This window comes from Zosterops lateralis (genome assembly GCF_965231275.1).
Source record: "Zosterops lateralis genome assembly, chromosome: 31".
NCBI lineage: Eukaryota > Metazoa > Chordata > Aves > Passeriformes > Zosteropidae > Zosterops > Zosterops lateralis.
The window spans coordinates 3,060,746-3,070,723 of NC_139791.1; the positions used below are offsets into that span (position 1 = coordinate 3,060,746).

The 9,978-nt window shown below is 46.8% G+C and overlaps 1 pseudogene across 1 annotated transcript; it reads right to left on the reverse strand.

The window, feature by feature from the left end:
- Positions 1 to 8,533: 8,533 nt before the first annotated feature.
- Positions 8,534 to 9,490, reverse strand: LOC310920698 (olfactory receptor 14C36-like; annotated as a pseudogene). Its single transcript has one exon. The product of its transcript is annotated as an olfactory receptor 14C36-like (transcript).
- Between the last annotated feature and the right edge of the window lie 488 nt (positions 9,491 to 9,978).

Consider the following 9,978-nt stretch of genomic DNA (forward strand, 5'->3'; position numbering starts at 1 on the left):
ACAGTATGAGGTTTTGTACTCTGCCTGCTGCGTGCTGTGCTGTTCTTACATTGCCTTGAATTAGCAAGAAAGTAGCAAATGTAACAGCTTGTTGGTCCCTTTTACAGATGCTTCATCAGAGAAGCTGAGGATGTAACAAGTTGCTGTGCCTTCTCATAGATGCTTAATACAGAGATGCTGATCATAAGACAGAACAAAGAATATTCTGCCAAAAAACATGAGCCAATGAACAATTACTTAGAATGTTTGAATGTAAGATTTTTACCAATCTCAAATTGATTAGCTGTGCCTGCTTCTACCTTGTAACCACATAAATATAGGGAATAAAGAATAAACGAGGAGATCAAACCTAATAATATTTTCTCTAAGAGAGGGAAAGCAACACAAGCAAAGCACCTTCACAATTTAGTGAAGTGGGCACAGAAGCAAGGGCCTTAACAAGAAATCTCTCTGCTGTTTAGCCCTGGGGAATGGCCAGGCATTGGAGAGTGCAGAAAATGATTGAAGGAGGGAAAGTAGGAAAAGAAGCTCAGAGCTTTGCGGGCATTAGGAAGTTAGTGACTGAAGAATTGGGGGAAATGAAGACTGAACAACGTGTAGCAATGCTTGCTGCATAGGCACTGAGCTCAGAGCCATCCGTGAGTGAGAAGGCAAAAGCTGTATGATTTCCAAATCTTTTTAGCAGTGGTTTCATGCAGCCCATGAGAGGCATGGTTGCAGTGCCAGAAAATTCCGTTGAAAATATGCAACACCATGTGAAAAAGCAAGGAAAAGTGTCTGAATCCCTGCCAGCAAAATTGGACCAAAAAGCTGGGCAAAAACCAGAAATTTGCTGTGATTCCCAGCAAAGTTATCCACGACTGCCATCTAGTGGATGGAGCAGTTCAAGTCAGTCAGGAAATCGCACTCCAGTGTCACTACAGCCTGATAAAGAACAAACAAAAGTTCCGATGAAAAAAGTTTTAGAAAAATTAAAAGGTCTCACTGTAGAGCAACAAGGAAGAGACAAACATTAAGTAAAACCAACAGCTCCTTCTTGGCCAACCTGCACACAGCCATGTCAGAATGTAATGGAACTCAGATAATTGGATGTGGAAAATCGACCTCCATCGCACCCCATGAATTGAATTCTATGCAAGTACAGAGAAATTGTTCCTCTTGGAGTTCGGAAGTCACTCGTGATGCTATACTTGAAGGAGAATGGCAAGCAGCAGCATCCATTGCCTGCCCAGTCATAATAGATCATGTAAATCAAATGGCCGAATGAAGACCATACAATCTGAAAATTCTGCAACAAGCAAAGCAAACTGTCACTCAGCATGGACTGATATTCTGAAGCTGCAAAATATATTTTAACATTTATCTTTACAGCAGATGTCATGGCTGCAGTTGACTGTCAGATTTTAGCAAGATTGTTGTTGACTCCATCTGAATTTTTAATTTGGGAAAGTGAATGGTACCGAAAGGCACAAACAGAAGCCAACAAGCAGAGACCCCAAGGACGTGATTTATATGGAATTACTGCAGACATGATTACAGGAAGAGGAAATTATGCATCTACATCAACTCAATTATCATATCCTCTGGATTTGCATCATTTGGCTGCTCAACGTGCTCAAGAAGCTTTGTTTGGTATACCACAAGATAAAAAGGCTCCAACTTTTTCTAACGTAAAGCAAGGACTCAGTGAAAGTTATTCTTATTTTGTCAATCATCTGTGGGAATCGCTCAAAGAGAACTCAGATTTACCAACTGAAATGAAAGATCATCTTTTTCGACTGCTTGCATTTGATAATGCCAACAGCAAAACAAAATCCATCCTAGTGAATTTACCACAAGGATCACCTAATGATGAAATGCTTTTGCATGTCAGAAGAGCAGAGCAACAATCTCAGGCTGCTATGGAAGCTGAAGTCGTGAAAGAAGCAATGGGATCCCAGACCAAGTTAATAGCAGCTGCTTTGAAAGCAGGGGAGCGACGCTCAACAACTGTTCATCCCAAAAGGGAGGCAAGGAGGAATTACAGGACCATGTTATTGACTTTGCCCATTGTTGCCACTTTTAAGAGGTCATGATGCTGATCAGCCTTGTCAACTATCTGATCAACAGCGATAGTGCCTGGTTATGTTAAGTGAGAAACTTCATTTGGGTTGGGCCTCTCAATGATTTCCAGAAGTACCTTTGTCTCTCTTGATTGTCAATTCAGAAGATAGTCCTTTTGCAGTTGTCTGTCAATGGCAAAAGAAAAAGGGGGAATGTGATCCAGGATTAGATGCCATTGATGCTATTGACATTGACAACAAGAAGCAAAGCAAGAAGAAACCTGAATTTTTGATTTTAGAGTGGATTTTTCAGCCCACCTCACCAGCCATCAGTATTTATACTCCAACGGAAGCTATTGGAGCTGTCACTTGAAAAGGGCAGAACAGAATTGTAGAAATCTCTGGGCCAGAACCTGCAGACATCAGTGTACCTGTCTGAGCAGAAGACCTTGCATGGCAGCTTCAACATGCGTGTCCATTGCAAGAAACATTGTTAGAGTACTCAGGTGTGACCCACTCTGAACAACCAAAAGGATTTCTATAGCAGATAATTTATAAAAATCAGTGGATTGAACGACCAAAGAGAGTGCAACAACCTGTGAAAGGAAGAACTGTATTTACTGATGCTGGAAGAGCCTCACACAAAGCAGTGTGTGTTTGGAAAGGAGGAGATGTCTGGAGATCTCAACACCTTCAAGAAAGTGTTGAAGATTCGCTTCAGACCTTGGAACTCTCAGAAGTGTGTTGGGCCATGTCTACCTGGCATCAAGAACCTTTGACTGTGGTGTCTGATTCTCTTTATGCAGTTGGAGTAGCACCGCAAATTGAAAATGCCTTGCTAAAAGAAACAAAAATTCAAGATTAGGGCAGTTGCTTATACAACTCAGAAGTGCAGCTAAAATTTGAACAGAGCCATACTGTGTCATCCACATTCAAAGTCATCAGGGGGATCGAGATTTAGGAGAAGGAAATGCTTGTGCTGATGCACCTGTGAGCACAGTTAGGCATACGCCTCCTCAAGCTGGGCCAAGTGCAAAAGAGTCACGATGTCACCCTTGGTCTGGGTGTCAACTCCAAAGGTCTCAAAGCATTAGAGATCTGCCAAAATGGATGTTACACGTATAGCAGAGTTTGGAAGACTGAAGTATGTACATGTATCTGTGGACACATATTCAAAAATGGTCTGGGCCACTGCTCAAGCAGGAGAAAAAGGAAAGCTTGTATGCAAGCACATCACTGCCTGTTTCACTGTCATGGGTGTTCCAGAAACTGTGAAGACAGATAATGGTCCTGCCTATGTCAGTGAAACTGTCAAGGTGTTTATGAGACAATGGGGAGTGAAACACATCACTGGCATTCCACACTCTCCCACTGGTCAAGCTGTGATTGAACACACCCATTAGGTTTTGAAAAGCTATTTACAAAAGTAGAAAGGAGACGAAAAAGATCCTCATCAGAGACATAATAAAGTCCTATTTACAATAAACTTTTTATGTCTCACAGAAGGACGAGAAGAACCTCCTGTTGTTATTCATCACTGGACTGTAAAAAGTGGACGGCCAAAGGGTTTTCCTGATTTGATTGTAACCTACTGGAACCCTAAAACAGGGATCTGGGAGGGTCCTGCACCAGTTCTTTTTAGCAGTCATGGTTATATGTGTGTTTCCACAGGTGAAGGCCCATTGTGGGTGCCCAGCAGATCTATGTGACCTTCATGGCTGAAGCAGAACACAGACGAGAGTGGAGACGAAGACTGTGTCTCCGTGAACCAGCTGCACCACTAATCTACTTATCTTGGTGCCAAGAGTTTTATCCTGAAACCATAGTATCTCAAATTATTAATGAACAGCCATTTGGGGAAATAGTGTTATTAGCAGAATTAAGAAAGCATTTTCATTTGCCTTGTCCTAGTTGTTTTATTTCAGTAACTTTAATTTTACACTGTGGTCACTGTTCTAACACTTTTCTCAGAGATAGCACAGTGCTTCTTGTACATCATTGCATTTGTTTTGATTGTCTTGAAGCTTTTAATCAGCAGACTTTTGAGCAACATTGTAGAGAATATATAGGGCTTGATAATCAACAGCCTTTGGAGCCTTGGATGCTAGAAAATAGAGACGAGATCAGTCTAGCTGTGACAAAATGGGCACTCAACAAAGCTCATGGTATTGCAGAATCAAGCCTGAACACTTCATGGTTGGGATGCTCATGTGTTTATTGTGGTGCAGAGCAAGCTGCCTCCTCCACCAGATAGATGTGCACCAAAATATGGGGGTCACATGGGGAAATGAGACAGGTCAGAGTTCTTTCTGTTTATCCATGACCTCTGCAGGAAACCCTTTTAGAACTTGTCTAACAGGAATTCCTGGGATAAATGTTTCAGAGTTCAAAAGTTATAGCACAGGAAAATGTAGAATGGAGGTGTCGGATGCTCGTTGTATGGCTGAGTTGATTTCTAAATTAACAAAACGGTCGCCAAAAAGGTTTGGAAATCATCCAGGTTTTTCCCTTTTAGGCTCAGGGCTCAGTGCCTGGGCAGCAAGCATTGCTACATGTTGCTCAGCTTTCATTTCCCCCAGTGTTTCAGACACCAACTTCCAAATGCCCCCAAAGGTCTGAGCTTCTTTTCCTACTTTCCCTCCTTCAATCTACTTTCTGCCAGAGACACTCTCCAATGCTTTGCCATTCCCCAGGGCTAAACAGCAGAGGATTTCTTGTTAAGGCCCTTGTTTCTGTGCCCACTTCACTAAATTGTGAAGGTGCTTTGCTTCTGTTGCTTTGCCTCTCTTAGAATATTTTGCAACAGCTGAACTGCAGTGTCTAATTCCATTTGCCCGCAGTTCTTGCCTTGCAGAAGTCTGAGGCACGCTCTCAGAATCCAGCTCCCACATCTCTCTGATGGGACCACTTCTGCATCTCCTTCCCCAGAGCTCCTGTGTCTGTGTCCAGAGTTTGGAGCTTCACTGCCCATCCATCACCACGTCAGCGAGGTCACCAATTATTGTGAGAAAGGAGCCGAGTATTAAACAGACATCAACATAATTCGGTTTGATCTTCCGATTTATTCTTTATTCCATATATTTATGTGGTTACAGAGTAGAAGCAGGCACAGCTAAACAACTTGTGATTGCTTAAAATCTCATGTAAGGGATTTATTGAGCCGTGGTAGACATGCCTCATGCTATCATGGTCAGCATATCTCGTTTTATTTCAAATTGAGTTACACTTTTATACACTTCATAACTAGTTCATACATATTGCAAAAATATAGCTCCTTATTGGCTCTCAGCCAATGACGCACACGTTGCTAAGTACTAATCCCACTGTTAGTGTTATCCTTATCTTTATGGCTTACTCTACATTCCTCAGGAAGCTTCTGCATTTTGTTAACTAAACCAGATCTGCCTCAATGACACTTTGACCTTTTAAACTTTTACTAGCTGCATAGTATATGTCCTTTGGAACGCAGCCATTCTTCAGTCAGGCTCTCTACAATCTCATGTTCAAGCACTCTAAATGATTGTTCATTGGCTCATGTCTTTTGGCAGCAAATTCTTCTTTGTTCTGTCTTATGATCAGCATTTCTGTCTTCAAGCATCTATGAGAAGGTACAGAAACTTGTTACATATCTTCAGCTTCTCTGAGGAGGCATCCATGAAAGGGATCAACAAGCTATTACAGTTGCTGCTTTCTTGCTAATTCAAGGCAAAGTAAGAACAGCACAGCACTCAGCAGGCACAGTACAAAACCTCATACTGTTCCCTGATAGTAGTGATTGTTCAATCCTTCCATCAATAAATTATGGCCTTTTTCTTTTAAAACTCTTCTACAAGTTTACAACTTAAGTTTAGCCTTTTTTTCATCTGAAATATTTCTCCTGGTCCATATCTCCATCATGAAATGTTTGTTAATATTTTTTTTCTTTCTCTGCCCTGCTGACAGGGGAGGGTGAGCGAATGACTCCTGTGGGTGCCTGGCATTGGGTGAGTGTCAAACCACGACACAAGCGAACTGCAAAAAGCTAACCACGGGCTATTGGAGCAGGCAATCTTATCGAGCATGTGCAGGAAGCAGCGGTAATAAGTTAAAGCCCAAGGAAGTTTTCTGAGCCTTCATCAAAACGACCACCAGGAAGCTGAAAACCACCTCATGCAGAGACCATGCATGTGCCACGAGGGCTTACATAATCATGGGATTAGAAAATATAAGGGTCATGAAAGTATAATGTGAACATTTAAAAAAAAGTATAAAAGCTAGTACTGTGTGAGGAATGGATGAGTGAGTTTGTGGCACTATCCCTGTCACTCCTGGCATTGAATAAACAAATACCTGCTCTATAGGCCTTACACTATGGGGTACTGTTTTCTTGCCTAGTTTTCCTGGTTTTTTTGCCCACGTCATTGCCTGCAAAAGTGGACACACAAGCAGGAATTCCCAGTTGCTGGGAGTGGCTCTCTAGTCCCTGGCTATGAAAGCTTCTCCCAGCTGATGTGTGGATGTGGATGATGGGAAAGTCTGAGGGTAACTGATGATGGATCTTTCTCAATCATTATAGGCAAGATTTGGTAGTGATGATTGGATGCATTGCAGAGCTTCTCCTTTTGTGATTCTTTGCAGTGCTGCATTATATAAATCCCATTATTCCTTAGGTTCATGCCAATTTTTGGTGCTGACCCTGCCCACCTGCAGCACGGACACTGCAGGCCCCAGAGAACCAAGGGTACATTGTGACACTGCAGGGCCTGGTGTGACCAAAGGGACTAGTGTGACACTGCAGGGCCTCATGGAACCAAGGGGCCAGAGTGACACTGCAGGGCCTCATGGAACCATGGAGATCATTCTGACACTGCAGGGACTCTTCTAATCAGGGGCTCATTGTTTTCCTCTCCCTGCCCCAGCCCTGCAGAGCAGCCCAGTCCTGTCTGGCCCTGCAGCAGGAACTGGAGGCACTGGAGGTCAGGGACAGCCACTCTGTGTCTGCAGTGCTGAGGAGATGCTCAGCTCAGGCAGCTCCTGCAGCCCCAGGGCCAGCCCCACTGCCCAACACAGCAGCAGAGTTGGCCCTGGAGCTCCTCAGGCAGCTCCTGCTGCCCCAGGGACAGGGCAGCCTCTTGCCAGGGCTCCTCTGCACACCCACGGGCTCCTGCTCTGCTCCTGGCACATGCCAGCTGCCCACAGAGCCTTTCCCAGGGGAACACGTCTGTGCTGGCCTGAGCAGCCATTGCTGCAGCCCCTGCCCTGCTGCCCACAGCCCTGAGCTGGGGCTGCTGCTCTGCAGAGCATGGGGGCTGTGCTGCCTCTGCTGGGCTCTGCTGCTCAGCCTGGGAGACACAGGCAGCAGATGGTGCTCCCTGCACTGACCCCCTCCCACACAGGCTCTGCTGGGGCCATGGAGGCTGCTCAGAGCTGCCTGCCTTGTTCCAGGGCTGCCACATGGCCCTGGGGTTGCCCTGCATCCTCCTGGGGAAGTTCCCTGAGGGTCACACCAGTCAGTGCCCAGACTCCTTTCCCTGTGCCTGCTGTGTCCCCTGGGGCTGCAGAGCTCTCCTGGCTCACAGCAGACATTCAGTCCTTGATCTCGAGGTGACCCCACCCTGGCCAAGCCTGTGCCCAGGGAGCTCCACTCCCTGCTGATCCCAGGCACACACTGTCCCTGCAGCTCCCCTCTGTTCTCCTGGCAGCTCCCAAGGCCCTCCACATCAACCTTCCCCTGCCATCAGCCCTGGCACAAGCTGCAGAGCCCCAGGAAGGTTCAGCACTGACCATTCACCATCTGATTGCCTCTGGCCACCAACAAGCAGAACCTGAGCCAGCCCTGAGTCCCCTGAAGGCCACACTGGGACCCTGATCTCATCCCACTGAGCCCTGGGAGAACAAGGAATACAAGGAGCCTCTTCAGAGTCTGTTCCTTGGGCCTGTTCCCAAGAGTGACTCTGCAGGGAGAGCAAAGCCTCCCTGCCCTGCCCTCAGGAGATGCCCTTTGCTGCTGGAGCTGCTGTGCTGGAGCCCGGCTGTGTCCCAGCAGTGCCCATGGCCTGTCCCTGCCTGTGGTGACAGCAGGGACACACAGCAGGACAGTGACCAAACTGCCAGAGCACTGAAACCTTGCAGCCACAGAAGGGCTGTGAAGGAGAGGCCGAAGTTGGGAAGAGCAGCACGCAAAAGACTAAGTGCTGCTCCTTCCTGGCAGTGCTGCTCTCCTGGGACTCTTTTCCCCTTCTTCTCTCTAACTTCATGCAGGTCACAGAGTTGGGATCCCAGAAAAAAAAGGCAATGCAAGGTAGGTTTTGTTGTTTTTTTTTTTGACATGTAGTAATACAGCAAATCCTGGTTTACAGAGTTTCTGGGTCAAATTCAAGATGCAGACAGTGAATCAGATGGAGGTGATTAAGAAAAAAAAAATCATTGAGATAATTTTCTGACAGAAAAACCTACTGACCACTACCAAAGACACGGGAAGGCCTGTTGGGCCATGAGTTCCATTCTGAAAATTATGCCCAAGAAAACAGGCAAATTGTTGCTTCTGAAAAGCATCCAGTCATCATTTTCCTCAGAGTGTCCTTGAGCTCCTGGTTCCTCAGGCTGTAGATCAGAGGATTCAGGGCTGGAGGCACCAATGAGTACAGAAACGACAGTGACAGATCCAGGGATGGGGAGGAGATGGAGGGGGGCTTCAGGTAGGCAAAAAAAGCAGTGCTGAGGAACAGGGAGACCACAGCCAGGTGAGGGAGGCAGGTGGAAAAGGCTTTGTGCCGTCCCTGCTCAGTGGGGATCCTCAGCACAGCCCTAAAGACCTGCACATGGGAGAAAACAATAAATACAAAACAACCAGAAGCGAAAACAAAACTGAATATTAAAAGCCTGAGTTCCCTTACGTAGGATTTGGAGCAGGAAAGCTTGAGGATCTGGGGACCTTCACAGAAGAACTGGCCCACGGCATTGCCATGGCACAGGGGCAGGGAAAATGTATTGGCTGTGTGCAGCAGTGAATAGACAAAGCCACTGGCCCATGCAGCTGCTGCCATGTGGGCACAAGCTCTGCTGCCCAGGAGGGTCCCGTAGTGCAGGGGTTTGCAGATGGACACGTAGCGGTCGTAGCACATGATGGTCAGCAGGGCAAGCTCTGACGCAAGGAAGAAGACAAGCAGAAAGAGCTGAGCAGCTCATCCTGTGTAGGAGATGTTCCTGGTGTCCCAGAGGGAATTGTGCATGGCTTTGGGGACAGTGGTGAGGATGGAGCCCAGGTCGGTGAGGGCCAGGTGGAGCAGGAAGAAGAACATGGGGCTGTGCAGGTGGTGGCCGCAGGCCACAGCGCTGATGACGAGGCCGTTGCCCAGGAGGGCAGCCAGGGAGATGCCCAGGAAGAGGCAGAAGTGCAGGAGCTGCAGCTGCCGCGTGTCTGCCAATGGCAGCAGGAGGAAGTGGCTGATGGAGCTGCTGTTGGACATTTGCTGTCTCTGGACATCCCAACCTGCAGAACGAGGAAAGACAGTAACATTTGAGTGGAGATTTCTTACAGAACAGTCAAAGCCCTTTCTCAGAGAACATTCTCTGCCACTAAACACCTCCCCCTTGTCTATGTCTAGAAGAAGTTCTATCACCTTGATTCCTGGAGCCCTGATTGCTGCTGGCCAATGTTCAGTGAGGAGCCAGAGCTTGACCTGCAGGATTCCTGGGAGTCAGGCCTGAGCCCCAGTCAGTGCAGGGGAACAGTGAGAGCAAGGGCTTGTCCTGGTGTTTGAACTTCCACAGTCTCCTCCTCCTAAGGCATAGGAGCTGCCAGGGCAAAGGGACGGGGATTGCAGGAGTCAGAATGAGAGATTCTGGTGCACTGGGGAGAACAGAGAGTCCAGTGAGGCAGGAGGATTGTCTGAGACAGTGCAGACTGAGAGGAGCTGCTCTGTCCCTGTGACCTGTTCCCAGCTGCCCTGGACTT